Source organism: Lissotriton helveticus, chromosome 11 (assembly GCF_964261635.1).
Source record: "Lissotriton helveticus chromosome 11, aLisHel1.1, whole genome shotgun sequence".
NCBI classification, from domain to species: domain Eukaryota; kingdom Metazoa; phylum Chordata; class Amphibia; order Caudata; family Salamandridae; genus Lissotriton; species Lissotriton helveticus.
The window spans coordinates 1,182,857,433-1,182,873,740 of record NC_136072.1 but is presented as its reverse complement, the minus strand read 5'-3'; the positions used below and the strand labels follow the sequence as shown (position 1 = coordinate 1,182,873,740).

The window sequence follows — 16,308 nt, the reverse complement described above, 5'->3', positions numbered from 1 at the left end:
GTCGCTCTGTCTCCCTCCCTCTGTCTCCCCCTCTCTCCCCCTCTCTCCCCCTCTCTCTCCCTCTGTCTCCCTCTCCCTCTCTCTGTCTCCCTCGGTCTCCGTCGCTCTGTCTCCCTCTCTCTGTCTCCCTCGGTCTCCGTCGCTCTGTCTCCCCCTCTCTACCCCTCTCTCCCCCTCTCTCCCTCTCTCTCTGTCTGTCTCTGGCTCCCTCCCACTGTCTCCCTCCCACGGGCTCTCATTTTATCAAGACTGGATTACGCGAACGCTCTGTTCAGCAGGTATCCCTGCTTATCTGGTCAAACGCTTACAGTTTATCCAGAATGCCGCGGTCCGCCTCTTGTTTAATGTTCCGAGGTGGAAGAGCGTTCGCTCCCACATGTGCAGCCTTCACTGGCTGCCTGTGGCACAGCGCATTCTGTTTAAATCTCTAGTGCTCTCCTTTAGAGCAACTCACGATCAAGGGCCAGCCTACTTGAAGAAACGGTTTCTTTTTTATGCCCCTTCACGCACCCTTAGATCGTCCTCCCTGTTTAAAATGACTCTTCCTCGCTTCAAGCGGACCAAATTAGGGGGTCAGTCCATAGCCGTGGTGGCTGCCAGGGCATGGAATGCCGTTCCCCTTCACCTGCGCTCCATTCAGTGCGTGGGTCAGTTTAAGAAGAGTCTGAAAACTTATCTGTTTACCGGTGTGGCATAAGCTGGTCCCCTCTCTGTCTTTCTCCGCCTTTCTCCACCGCGCCAGGATACTCCCAAGTAATAGAGCGCGCTATAAAATGGTTTATACATACATACATACACTGTCTCCCTCCCACTGTCTCCCTCTCTCTCTCTCTCTCCCTCCCTCTGTCTCCCCCAGACTCTCTCTCCATCTGTCTCCCTCTGCCTCCCTCTGTCTCCCTCCCTTTGCCCCCTCTCTCTGTCTCCCTCTGTTTCCCTCTCTCTCTGTCTCCCTCCCTCTCCCTCCCTCTGTCTGTCTCTGTCTGTCTGTGGGAGGAGCTGGTCCTTGGAGTGAATGCTGTGTTTCTCGAACATGTGAAATTGTCAGTAAGATTCAAGATGATGTTTTTGGTATCTGGAGTGGCCCATATGATCTGGCTGTTAAATTTGTTAACTCAATGAATAGTGATGTCTGCAACTTACATTTTATGGGGAATATAAATAACACTAGGGATGAATTCCTATTTACCACTATTCAATTACATGAGAATAGATTTTTAACTAACATGGGGAACAGACTACTACATGGCCGAGTTGGAAATCTCCCAGAATTGATAAAGAATGTACCATAAGGGAAACTCATAAAGGCGAAGAGAAATTGCAACACTGAGGAATGATTTAAAAAAGAGCAACAGATAATGACATCCTGGTTGAGGGAAATATGATATTCCATAACCTATTAGGTCAGCAGTATCAATAGTGAGAAAGATTAAGAAGAAGAGCTCCTTGTGAATCAAAGAGAGGAACAGAGGGAGAGGGAAATGAGATAAGATACATCACCACTGACAATACTGGGGCTAATGTTATCTGTAGGATATTGAGAAAACACTGCACAGTTTTCTCATCAATAATTTCTTTGCAAATGTTGTAGAGATATTATCAATGATGCCATAGCAGATGTCATGAATGATGTGATATGTGGGGTAATTAAAATTAGCAGTGCATGGCGAGGGGCCCAGTTATATTTACCTTAGGGTATGAGTTACAGTTACTTGAGATAACTATAAATGGTGAATTTCTGTATTTTCTTTTAGTTTGAAATGTTACCTTGTTACTAAACATTTCACCTAACTATAACATTACATTGCCTTTGTTTTTTTCAGTGAATTTCTAGGGATTTCATTTACGTGAAGTAAAATTTTGCTACAATATGTGAAGTCAACCTTGCCTGCTCTTACAAAATATTTTCTCCTGCATTCCCAAAGGGGAAGAGGTCCCCCGGGGACACCTTCCCGTTTGTGAGCAATTTACCACCCTTTTGAGAAGTTTGGTAAACTGTGACTGTTTTCAATCAATCAATCAATCATAGCATTTATAAAGCACGCTACATACCCACTACTTACCCCTACATACTGCAATTGCAGTTGCAAAAGAGTCACACATACCTGGAGGACTCGCTATTAGGAAGGGATGCCCTCGGAACGCCCCTTCCTAATAGCGACTCGCTATGGAAATAGTACATGACCAACTTGTTTTTGCGGTCGCAAAGGGGTCTGAAACCCCTCTGCGACAGCAAAAAATGGTCGTACATCTGGCCCAAAGTCATCAGTGTCTGAGTCATCATCAGTAATGTCATCAATGATGTAATGATTGATTTTATAAATTATTTCATAGAACATGTCATGAGTGATGTAATATTTGAGGTCGTATGGAGTGCATTGCTTGGGCGCAAGTTATAGTTAGCTCTGCTAATATAGCTGGTGGATTTCTGTGTTTTTTTTTGGTTCAAAACATTAATGTTGTCACTGACATATTCCCCTAACTATAACGTTACTTTAACCTTTGGTTTTTCTCAGTGACTTTATAAATATATATCTAAATATCTATATCTATCTATATGTATATCTATATATCTATATTTCTTTATATATATATATGTATATATTTGCTTTAATCACATATGTACATTTCTATTTTAAATGACATTATTTTAAACTTTAATAATTCAAGTAAATTACATCTGAGGTTATATATATATATAAAGATATTTCAAACATATTTTTGTGACAATATTCTGGTACACAATATTTAAAAAAATATATTTTTTAAATTTGCCTGCAAAGTATGTGAACTCAGTATTTTTCTTCTCAATATTTTTGATGGGATATTAGTGTTTTGTGATATTCTAGTCCCGATATTTTGTCACACAATCGTCTTGCACAGTTTGGAATGTTTTTATGGGACATGTGATATTGTATGGAAGAATTGTCTGGACCACTGTGATCAATAGTTGATGACTGTTTCTTGTGGTGGATTTTAGGAGTAAGAAGTTTCTTAACTCTGGACATTGTGAGTGCTTTAGATGCATTGTTGGCGCTGTCCCAGATTGTACTCTTTAAGGAATGTTTTCAAATAAATGTAACGTTTGAAACTTATTTTTAAATCCAATGTTAATTCAATTGTTTGGTTCAAGAACATCGTAGAACAATATCATGGTGCTAGAACTATGCTTCTAAAATGCTTATTTCCACTTCCTTCATAACACAATATTTGTTTTAAAAGGTTTAATAACTATTTACTGACTTGTCTCTGGCTTTGTGTACAGTTCCAGACTGAGGGACAGATCTACAAGAAAGTGCGGAAGCGTGGCAACGCAAGCCCTCTGGCTGCGCCACGCTGTGGCACTTTCAGAGCACAGAATGCAACATATTTACAAGAATATGTCGCATTCCTGTGCTCTCCCCTGCGATGGTGCACAAACAGCTGCCAAGCGCCGGTGCAGGCACTCTTGCACCATGGTGCAATGATGCCTGCGTCATGGGGAGATTGTTTTTGTGCAAGAAAGTGCACCTTCCTGCATGAAAACAATTACTGCAGGCATTTTCTTCTTTCAATGTGTGGTGTAGAATGTAGGGTGCATTGAAAGCGGAAAAAACGAGGACTAATGAAAACATGTCTCCTCTTTGCTCCTCGCTACACCAACCCTAGGGTGGTGTAGCATACTGACGCATTTCCAGGGTTACGATTCCTCGTAAATTTGGAAATGTGTCTGGTTCCATGGGTGTTGCGTTGGAACACCCTTAGCAACAACCCAGGGACGCTCCTTTCATGCAAGGTGCTGTATGTAAAGGGGCCATATTTACAAGGACTGGAAAAGCCACACAGGGTGGCTTTTCCTGTCCTTGTAAATATGGGGCAGAGAATTGTGAGGTACTGGGTTTTTAAGAACCGGCACAGAACCGGTAACCCAGCGGTGCCAGGGGATCAACACCCAGAGACCTCGGGTTCTCCTGAGTCAGACCTACAGAAACTCAGAGTCTTCTAGGTGAAGTCAAAGATTAGTTTATTGGCTGCAACCAAGGTAACAGGGTCCTAGAAGTACAAATACGAGTATATTCTCAGGAGACTGCACACTTTCACAAAGTCAGGCTTCTCTTCTTATACGTAATTTTCAGCCTTGGGCAAAACATTCCTTGGATTCGTGGTATTTCATTTATAGTTACTGATTACAAAAGAAAAGCAGAGTCATGATGACATGTACATATTTCACATTGTGCTGCCCATAACAAATCATCCGGCAAGGCCCAACATTTCATCAGATATCGCTGGACCCCTAATAAAAACGGTCACCTCCCCATCATAAAGTAAGTGAAGAAAAGGAGTGGAGAAAGATGTGAGCGAGATATGGCAGGTGTGCGTGCTGAAATGGTTTTATGGCTGGTTGAGCCTAGATGCTATCTTGCTAGCCACTGGGAGGGAACTGACCTAACGAGTTCGGCCTGGGGCAATGGTTCTAACTTGTACTGGGGTCAGGGAGAAGTCGATTAAGGAGTATGTGTCCTTGTGGAATCAAATTCAACTGGATTAAGGCCTATGTAAAGGGCAACATGTAGCTAAGGGTTTTAGAATGTAAATGACGATTTCGAGGTGAAATCGTCATTCGAATACGCCGAAAATACATGTACTTGATGTACTCGTCATTCTCGGTCTTTTGATACCAAATTCGTCCTATTTCGACGAAGTTTTTATTCTCGAGTCCAGTACTATTATATGAATCCAGATTTTTCAGAACCACAGACCCTCCTTTTGCCCTTACATAAGCAATTAATCTATCCTCATGTTAGTCTGAGTCCAGATCTATATTCCTAAAGTCATTGAGATGTTGCCGCAACATCATTCTAGTGCTGAGTTCATTTCTTGACACAGGCTTCCTTACACATGATGTAGCACAGAGGCCACATATTGCAGGAGCACACTGTATGCATAGACAGAACAGGAAAAGAATGGCTAAGACCATCCCAATGACCATCAGATTTTTCCATCCCCAGGCAGATATCAGTTCCCAGAACCATCCCATTAACGACCAATCTCCTTTATCCACACAAATAGATTCGGAAATCTTATGTAGTTTGGAGATGGCCCCGTACACTGTCGGAGCATTATCTGGAATAAAAATGCAACAACTGGACTGGATCAATTTGCATACTCCACCTCGGTCCGCAAGTATTACATCCAAAGCGACCCGGTTCTGAAGGGTCATAAGTCGATCCGACTGGAGCTCAGCAGTCAGGTTACTAAGGGCACCAGCAGTTTCAATCACGGTGGATTCAACTACCCTTGTCAATTGCCTTATGTTTCTGCTGTTAGCCATGGCTCCCCAGAACGGCAGAAAACCCATTGCAAAGTCACCAAATTCTTGACCTGCAGTGTCTTCTTTACTCAAAACACCTGTAACTACCCTTGTCCGATGGTAATCCGCCGCTGCTGTGTAGGTGGGAGGTAACAGGAATGAAACAAAACATGAGCCCGAGAAGTCAGGGGGCAACCATGTATAGGCTCTATCATGGCAGATGAAATAAGTACCCTTAGCGGCTAAAAAGGCAGGGGAAGTCTGAGATCCAAAAACATACGTTTCTGTACAGACACTCTTCCCTAGCTGAGCTCTGGGATTCCTGCCAATACCTTGCAGACACAGGTGACCTTGATGCGGTACGATCCAGATAGGGGACGATCTTTTGGCTTGCTGTTTCTCACTTAATGTAGTGCCATATCCGGTCACATTCCAACCTACATATGCAAGTATCTCATCATCCGGGGTATCTTCGTAAGAAGTTACTTCCTTGATCATGTCAACTATACCTTTGACTAGGGCGCTAGTCTTGAGGTTGTCTTTTACAGAACGTAGGGGTTGGATTTCTCGTGCATATATGAACATTGTCCTATATGCCCATACTGACCCATTGCGACTAAATGGCAGGACCAAATAGGGGATACCTCTATCCGTGGTGTGGGGCATGAGACCACACACCCAACAGTTAGTTGTGTTCATTACAAGTTGGTGTTGGTGTAATAACTGAACGAAGGAGTTATTGATGAATTCTAATCTCCTATTTGATTCGTGGTCAGGCAAAGGGTGGAAAGAATGAGAGGAAACAGTAGGAGGAGGTATGGGTGATGTAGTGGGCGCAAATGTCACATGAAGAGAGAATAAAACATAGCTTATCAAAAAGACCATTACGCTGAATAGCATAAAAATACACATTATTATAAAATGTTTCTTCGTCATCGTGCTCAAAAGTCTCTGCTTAAAGTTCATTTGTTTGGCAGGCCTCTCCACATCAGGAAACTCCATCCTCTCTAAGGTGCTGCCCACGGTGGTAGGTTGTTTCTGCTAAAGGATGCTTCCGTCAGTCTAGGGCAGCTCCCTTGGACCAACCGGAACCAGCGACCTAGCGTCGTCAGCTGCACCCAAAAGTCTTTAATCAACCGCGACCCTAGCAGCGGAACCCGGATGGCGGTTCGAGAAAAACAAAAATAAGCAAGTTACCTAGATGGGAGAATCTGCACTTTCAAAAATAGGATTTGGGGAAAAACACATTTTTTATTAGTCCACAGGTTTTTCTCTCGGATCATAAAATAAATCACTTTTACTTTAGTCTGTTTTTCTTGGTCGCAAATTGTAGCGTCTTTTCCCGGGTACTGTCTGGTCCAGAAATAGTAGTTCAGGTTCCACAGAGTTCAATTGTTCTGGTAGTGGCGCAGTTTCTTGAAAAATTTTCCCACTTTCACAATCAGGATTGGCTTCTTTTACACGTTCATAAGTTGTGCGCTCTGAGTCAGTGCCTCCTTTCCGGACCCATTGGTCATGTGGCAGAGGGAAGGGTATCTTCTTACAATGGATCCCGTGGACCCAATTGGCCTTCCCCTCCACCCTAACAGCCGACCTTGTAGACAGGAGGACGAGGTGAGGCCCGGTCCATCTGGGCTGGTCGTTTCTTGTCCTCTGGAAGTTTCGGACAAGCACCCAGGAACCGGGGTCAATGGAGTGACCCGGTGTCTCAGAGACCGGAGGCAAGGTGTTGTGGACCTGTTGATATAAAACACGCAATTTAGCCGTCAATTCATACAAATAGTCAAGCAAAATGGGGTGTTGCAGCTCGCTAAACTTCGTGGGCCTAGGCACTCCCCATATGTTGGCTGGCCGACCAAAGATTATTTCATAGGGGCTGAGTTTCATTCGCGAATGCACAGTCATTCTGGTGGATAGGAGTGCTAAGGGTAGAGCGTCAGGCCATTTAAGACCTGTGCTCGCTTGGATTTTGGCCAATTTAAGTTTAAGCGTGCCATTGTAACATTCCACTAATCCAGCTGATTGGGGGTGATTTGCAGCGTGGAACCTCTGCCTAATGCCTAGCCCTTCACACACTCTTTTCATCACACAGCCCACAAATTCACTTCCGTTGTCAGACCAGACCATTCTAGGCATTCCGAACCTGGGGAAGAACTCTTTCACAAGGGCTTTCGCTGTGGACAAGGCAGTATTGTCCCTTAGGGGATAGGCTTCTACCCATTTTGAGAAGGCACAAACAACCACGAGCACGTATTTTAAGTTGTTGCACCTCTCCATATGTATGAAATCTAGCTGCAAAACCTCGAACGGATACGTAGGAGGTGCAAAATGACCAGCTGGAGTTGGGGTTCCCCTACCAGGATTGTGCTTCAGACATACCATGCAATTCTTGACAACATTCTCTGCACACTTGGGAATCCCTGAATTCTTCCACACTGGGGCCAACAACTCGCAAATCCCCTTTGCGCTGATATGGGCCATTCCATGAGCCATTGTAACCACTGCAGGCACATATGCATCGGGTAACAACCATCTCTGTTGCTCTGTCGATTCGATCCAACAACCATTTGCATCCATTCTCCCTGTACTTTCTCTCCACATGCTTAACTCTTTCTCCGTGGCCTCAGCTTGGATGGACTTCACACTTTCTATCGTGTCTTCACATATTCCAACATCACCAGTCCATCTTTCTGGGCTCGCAACATACATTCGGCTCATCATATTCTTTGCAGTTTCCTTAGCAGTTTCATCAGCGAATGCATTTCCACGACCAACATCATCAGTCACTTTCTTGTGAGCACTACATTTCACGATCGCTACTTTCAGGGGCAACGTCAGTGATTCAAGAAGCTCATTCACCAACTGACCATGCTGAATCTTAGCTCCATGCGAAGTCAGGAACCCACGTTCTCTCCACAATCGTCCAAAACTGTGAGCCACTCCAAAAGCATACTGGCTGTCGGTATAGACAGTCACTTTCATTCCTTTAGATAACACACATGCTCTCGTCAGTGCCACGAGTTCAGCGGCTTGAGCTGAACCATGTGGTATTCGCGCAGTTTCAATGACTGTGTGCAAAGTTGTGACAGCATATGCTGTAGTCACGTTACCATTTGGGAGTTTAAAACATGAACCATCCACCCATAATGTACCATCACATTCAGCAAGAGGAGTGTCGAACAAATCAACTCTCCCTTTCGTCTCTTCCTCTGTTCTAAGGAAACAGTCGTGCTGTTCTGAAGCATCCGATTCCTCTGCAATTGGTAACAATGTGGCTATGTTCAAGGTACTGCACCTTTTTATGTGCACATGGCTCGCTAGTAGTGTCAATTCATAACTGGACAGTCGAGCACTAGTTAAGTGCTGTGTCTTGGTCCTATTTAACAACGTGTCTACTGCATGCGGGACCATCACGATTAGTGTATTATTCATTACTAGACCTGCAGACTGTCGAATAGAAACAGCTGCTGCTGCTGTGGCCCTTAAACAACTTGGCAATGCTCGTGCTACCGGATCCAAAGTTGACGAAAAATAGGCGCATGGCCGCTGTCTATCTCCGTATAACTGAGTCAGCACAGACAATGCACAGCCCTCCTTCTCATGGACATATAATGTGAAAGGCTTACTGTAGTTGGGGTTACCTAACACAGGGGCCGAACATAATGCTGTGCGTAATTCGAGAAAACTTTTCTGACACTCATCAGACCAAGGAATGGGATTGGGTGTATTTGTACACGTTAGTGCCAATAAGGGTTTGGCTAATAATGAAAAATTTGGAATCCACTGTCTACAGTACGATGTAATGCCCAAGAAAGCACGCACTTCTCTCTGTGTTCTTGGCACATTCAATTTAGCTATTGCCTGAATTCTTTCTGGGGTCAGTTTCCTTCCCTCCTTCGATAAGAGATGACCTAAGTAGGTCACTTCTTGTCGGCAATATTGAAGCTTGGAAAGTGACACCTTGTGATGCAGATCACATAGATGATGCAGTAATGTCAAAGTGGCCATTTTACAGATTTTCTCAGTATCCGCAGCGATGAGCAAATCGTCCACGTACTGTACGAGAGTGGCACCTTTGGGCAAAACCATTGTGTCAAGCTGACTTTTCAGAGCTTGACTGTATATTGAGGGGCTTTCACAGTAGCCTTGAGGGGCGCGTTTAAAGCGGAAGCTGCGACCTCCTAAACTAAAGGAAAAAATATCCCTGCTTTCCTCAGCAATCGGGATACTGAAGAAAGCATTCTTCAGATCAATCACCGAAAACCAGGAGGCAGAGACTGGAACCATAGTCAATAATGTTGTAATGTCGGGGACAACTGGGAATTGTGGCACCACTATCTTATTTACTTCTCTAAGATCAATCACGAATCTATACACAGGTGGCTGAGAAGGGTCAGTTCGTTTTAAAACAGGCAGAACAGGACTATTGCAAACATTGCCTCGTGTTTCTTCAATTACGTCTTTTTCAATCAATTCGTAAACAATCGCTAGCAAAGCTTTTTCGCCCTCATTGGATATTCTGTATTGGGGAATTCGTGGCATTTTGACATTCGACTTCAATGTTACAACATATGGTGGAATTTCTAAAAGACCTACATCATTCGGACCAGTAGCCCAAAGAATATCTGGGAGAAGTGCCAATTCTGCTGGAAGTGCCTTTCTCGACAAATACATGGGAGAAACACTTTCTGACCTAAAGTAAGTTGTACTCCTGAGGGAGAACAGTACAAAGTCCCATACAATCTTTTTAGCAAATCCAATCCTAGCAAATTTTCACCACAACCTGTTGTCAAAATAAGGGGTGCTTCGAATTCACAAGGACCAACAGAAAGAGATAAAGGGTCAGAAATCGGATTTCTAACCGGGGCGCCAGAAAAACCTACGGAAACGTTCATTTCGCCAGACAAAGGTGCGCCAGGGAGTTTGGAGTGCATAATAGAACTCTTTGTAGCGCCAGTATCCAACAGACAAGGTTCTGACACACCCGATGTAATCACCTCAACGTAAGGTCCACTCTGATCTACTGGAACTGAAACAACTCCCTCTCCTTGTCTAAGGCTGTCCTAGCAATCATTATTCTCCCACTGCTCATTTTCTGTGTAATACTCATCAACGTAGTATTGGGGTGTCCTGTCAGATACGTTATTTTGCTGGTCAAACCTGTTCATAGAGTTTTGTGGTGGAAGGGGACGTGCGTCCTGAGGGGCGTTTCCATGCCCTCTACCTCTAGGCGCTTGCTGACTGCCACGACCTCTTACGCTAGAAATTCCATTTGCACGTTGTGGTAGGGCAGGACAGTTATATTTGTAATGACCCTCTTGTTTGCAATATAAACACTGGTTGGGACCTACGCGGTTTTGATTGTGATCGAATCTTTGCAATTTTCTCTGATATTGTTGAGGCTGCTGAAAAGTGTTCTGGTAGTGATTCTGACCATTATTATTTTGATTACCACCACCACGTGGCGGATAGGCTTGCTGTAGCAAAACCTTCGTTTTGAGTTCTCTAGTTTTCTTTTCTACTTTATCTTTCTCATCTTTGTCTCTATTCTCGTAGTACTGTGCGGTAGCTAATATCTGGGCTGAAGATGAGACTGCCCAAGAACTTTCCGAATCTTTTAATTTCCTACACAAATCTGGAAGCAGATTGTGCACAAATTTATCGACAAACAATCTCTGACCACCTTCTGTGGTCATATCTTGACCGCTGTGGTCAATGAATGTTTCTTCAAATCTGGTGAAGAAATCTGAGACAGTTTCTTCTTTCTTTTGCTTGCATGCAGATAACTTATCCCAATTTACGCGTATTGCAGGCATTATCGTTTTCATGTAATCTACTATTTTACCAGGTAGTTCCGCTATCAGAGGCTCAGGCTTGGCACCACCAACTTGTCGTGCATCTGCAGCAGTAATATTAGCCCACGTGTCACCTAATTCCTGGTCATGATCTACATGACGAATTTTTCCCCATAAAGGCTGTGGAACAACGTTCCCGAATAACATATCGATATCGGCCAAATTCATTATACATGACCCAGCAGTTTGCGACAATTCTTTATAGTACCCTGCAGGATTTTTACGCGGATCTGGTAATGTTTGTTTAAGTGCTAAAACTTCAGCTCGCTTCCATGGGACATGTACCCATACACGGTGAAAGTGTGGCAGGACAGGTGGGACAGCTGTCGCGTCACCCTCCCTCCACTGTGGGGGAACCTCTCTCATAGGGTATTGTCGTGCCTTTTTCCTACTAGATGCACTAGATTCCGATGGTGACCCAGAACTGCTTCCCTTACTTCGATATGAAAATAGCATTTCAACTGCTTTTTCCACATCGGGACCTACAATCATACCCTCTCCAAATTTAAATCGTACACGACACATCTCTTGTGGGATGCATTCTTGATCAATGTCTTCTAAATCTTCGCCAAGAAAGACGCACATCTGTTCGAACACATATCTCTGTGTCGCTGCTTCCCATTGGTGGAAGACTTCCATGACAGACTGTACATCATATTTTGCAGTGTCCAGGACCCATTTCCGAGCTAAACTATTCAGGGAATCGCTCTCTTGATAATCAGGCAGTTGACTTCGCAACTGTCTTCTTCCTATGTTAGGGGTCGTAGCAGGCGACCCGAAAAGAGGTAAAAGAAGATTAGTAACAGTGCTGGCCATTTTCTGCCGAATGGAAGGTGAAACCGAAGGACAAACAGATGAACAAACGGGGTGAGGTAAGGCGGGGGTAGAGATGGCAGAAGAGGTATCAGGAATAATAGATGTGGTACTAGGCAAAATCATAGAGGGGGCATTAGGAGATGTAGAAAGTACAGTAGGCAAAATCGTAGAAAACACAGATGAAACAGAAGTGGCCGGTGGGCCTGGAGGAGGCTGCACCGAAGAAGTAGGAGCCAGCTGAAGAGCAGCTGGTGGGTGCTGTGGAAGAGCCGGAGGCGCAGCTTGTGCAACTAAAGGTTGCGGGGGTGCTGTGGCATTCTGCGCATAGGGGGGTGGTGAAGTTAATAATTGCGACATTAATGGGTCTTTTTCACGCTCTTTCCCTGTCCCTTGCTGAAAAGACGGCAAAACTGGATAACACTTATCTATTGCCATTTTACGTTGCCTGTGCAACTGCTCATTTATCTGCTCTTCCTCATTATCTTTAAACTGCACCGCAGCTTGCATTACTGAAAGTCCCCCTTCTCTCTTATTTTTCTTAGCTAATTTAATTTCTTTTTGTTTGGCTTCTTTGCGCCATAAGCGGAAAGAGTCAAACATCGCCGGCCGGGCTTTCTTTTTGAAGAGTTTAACTTCAAGGTTGTCTAAGATTTCAGAATCGAAGCTACCATATTGGGGCCATTTTAAAACACCATCTTTCCTAGTGTATTTAATCCATACCTCGTTGTAAACGATGGGGCCTACCCCATGTTTAACGTATAGTTCGTAAGTTGGAGTTCCAACTGGAGGAACCGGACATGAGTCCTCCAATCGGGAGTCCCTATTATTACTACCAAGACAAAACCAACTCCCGAGTCTAAGACTAGGCATCCTCGCTCTCTAGTCTAGTTCCAAAACTTCAAAGGATTTATCGATTACGATATTTCTCGTGAATACACGAGTCCTTCGGTTATGGTGCTTGCAAGAACCAATAAAAACCTTTTGTATCTCCAAGATACCACAAAGTAAGTCCAACTAAGGACTGGGAGACGCTCCACTTATACTTAACTGAAAATATCGATGGCGTCACCAGAAGACTCGTCTCAGGGTTTCACTCTACCGAAAATTTCAAGGGTCCAACATCAGGGCGATAGCCAGGGCAGCAGTCCTTGTAGCCGTCGGGAAGCGGGGAACCTCGCAGCAAAGACCTTCGGACCACGTCGACATGCAGGGGTCGATGAGGTGGTGGGCCCTCCTCCGGAATTTCCACACGAAGCTCCTCACGATCTTCAGGCTGACTGGTACCACTGGAATCGCCCCAAACGCTGGGCGCCAACTGAGGTACTGGGTTTTTAAGAACCGGCACAGAACCGGTAACCCAGCGGTGCCAGGGGATCAACACCCAGAGACCTCGGGTTCTCCTGAGTCAGACCTACAGAAACTCAGAGTCTTCTAGGTGAAGTCAAAGATTAGTTTATTGGCTGCAACCAAGGTAACAGGGTCCTAGAAGTACAAATACGAGTATATTCTCAGGAGACTGCACACTTTCACGAAGTCAGGCTTCTCTTCTTATACGTAATTTTCAGCCTTGGGCAAAACATTCCTTGGATTCGTGGTATTTCATTTATAGTTACTGATTACAAAAGAAAAGCAGAGTCATGATGACATGTACATATTTCACGTCGTGCTGCCCATAACAAATCATCCGGCAAGGCCCAACATTTCATCAGATATCGCTGGACCCCTAATAAAAACGGTCACCTCCCCATCATAAAGTAAGTGAAGAAAAGGAGTGGAGAAAGATGTGAGCGAGATATGGCAGGTGTGCGCGCTGAAATGGTTTTATGGCTGGTTGAGCCTAGATGCTATCTTGCTAGCCACTGGGAGGGAACTGACCTAACGAGTTCGGCCTGGGGCAATGGTTCTAACTTGTACTGGGGTCAGGGAGAAGTCGATTAAGGAGTATGTGTCCTTGTGGAATCAAATTCAACTGGATTAAGGCCTATGTAAAGGGCAACATGTAGCTAAGGGTTTTAGAATGTAAATGACGATTTCGAGGTGAAATCGTCACTCGAATACGCCGAAAATACATGTACTTGATGTACTCGTCATTCTCGGTCTTTTGATACCAAATTCGTCCTATTTCGACGAAGTTTTTATTCTCGAGTCCAGTACTATTATATGAATCCAGATTTTTCAGAACCACAATTGCACTGCCAGTACATCACAAAAATGACATACTGGCAGCGAAAGGGGCTTGTAAATCTGCCCCTGAATCTTTAGTGCATCTATTGAGGGTTACCATATATGAGGGCTCTTGCTAGCTTATTGGTGTGGGCAAAGTTGTGGTTTTACATTAATGGCGATCAGAGAAATATTCTTTGATTTGTTACATGCTCCTTGTTTTCTTTTATTGGAAACTAAATTACCTTTTTGCTCTTTTCTCTTTTCCTAAATCCAAGTTAACTCTTCTTCACTGTTACACTTATTTTCTGCTTGTTATCTTAGCAAAATACTTCTAATCCACCGCATATTTTAGTATTTTTATCTTAAGCTAGACTAAAAAAACTCTTTACCGTCCAAGTAGCCTTGTACCGCTCCCCCTCCACCTATACCGCAGAACTTATTCCTCCGCCTGCAGACTGGTTCATACAGCCATACCCGCACCCTGGTACTGCCAGCCCCACCTATACCATAATATCTCTTACTTACCTTTTGCATATTACCAACTCCATCCCACGCTGCGGATGTACATCGTTACAACGCATGCTTTTACAACGCATGACTTTACGACGCAAGTTTTACAACGCAAGTCGTTACAACGACTTGCGTTGGGGGGGCGTTGGATAGTGAATATTTTAATTTACTATTCCAACTCCAGTCCCCGTGGATAGTAGGGAAGGTGTTGGATAGTACATTAAAACTATTCCCTATCCTAGAGCGCCCCCCAGCGCCAGTCGTTGTAAAAGTTGCGTTGTAATGGTTGCGTCGTAAAGGTACTTCTTGTAAAAGTTGCGTTGTAAACGCTGTTTCCCCACACTATACTCTTGTACCACGTCTCTCCCTTTATACCTCATTCGTGCCCTTTAGTCTGCTTTCTGGAGTGGTTTGTCGAATATCTTCAAACTTTTCAAGGAAATGTTTTCCTTCATTTTGGAACCTCATCAACAGCTGTTTCATCATCCTGAGGTCATTTGGATGGTTTCTGCATTGGGTTTTTCTCTGTAATGAGGTGAAGTCGTTAAGCGCCTCTGGCATGTGGTCTGTGCTCCACTCACCAGGGTCTTTGCCAGAACAAACAAATGACCAATGGTAAGTGAGGCAAGAGGAGGCTTTCAAAGAACCACTAAAGCACTTCATTCCCTAACACTTTGGATTGAGTCATTAATCAAACATTTAGAAACAGTCTGTCCAGAAAGTAAAATATTACATTGTGTATGTAGGATCTAAATAATGGCAAATGACCACATGATACTAATGTAGGGGAGTGTTTGTATTTATATATATTTGGAATTTTGTCAAGTTGTCATAACATGTAAAAAAATCGATATATCCCAGTAGACTTTCCTAGGTAAAAGCCAAATTTCATCAGATTGTGCTCGATTTAATGAGCCATTCACAGTTTCACTGTACTATCCGTTTGCACATACACACGTGTGGCTTCATTTTAAGACAAGCATAAGCTACTGGCACCACCCACTTTTGATCTCTCAGCAAGTGTAGTTCCAGCCCTTGAAATTTTGACACTGCAAAAGATGTCCATGAAAAAAATGCTTTTGAAATATAAAGATACCAGAAGCTTCTCAAATGCCTCTATTTGTCATTTTCAAAAAAATGTATGTATGTTCATTCTGTGTTACATGTCTGTCCCTCTGCTACAGTGCATGTACATGATCACGTTGTCTTAAATGTATAAAGAAAGGCCCCCATTTGCAAAGGTAAACTTGCACTTTTGTGTAAATTTACTACCTTTCGGTAAACACTGAGGTAAACTTTGACCAAAAGTCTAACTTTACTAGTAATAACTTACCTTTGTGAATACCGAAATGTACCTTCGAGAATACCGCAAAGTAGTAAACGTACACAAAAGTGTGTTTAACTTTGTGAATTGGCCCATAAGACTGTGATTAGTTAGACTTTTGGTCTAAGTTTACCTTTGAGAATACCAAAAAGTAGTAAACTAACACAAAAGTGTAAGTTTGCCTTTGTGAATCAGGCCCTACGGGCCCGATTCACAGAACTAACTTAAGACAAAATCCTAAACGTACTACATTTTGGTATTCACAGTAGGTACTTACTCATTTCGGTATTCACAGAAGTTAGGACTCCTTCAAGGCGTTACCTAAAAGTGACCACCGTCCACCTCTCAGC

The 16,308-nt window shown here is 43.7% G+C and overlaps 1 protein-coding gene across 1 annotated transcript in view; it reads left to right on the top strand.

Annotated features, from left to right (window-relative positions):
- ADGRD1 (adhesion G protein-coupled receptor D1) overlaps nucleotides 1-16,308 on the top strand; it is a 1,126,805-nt gene that overhangs the window by 63,409 nt on the left and 1,047,088 nt on the right. The gene's annotated exons all lie outside the window — the stretch shown is intronic.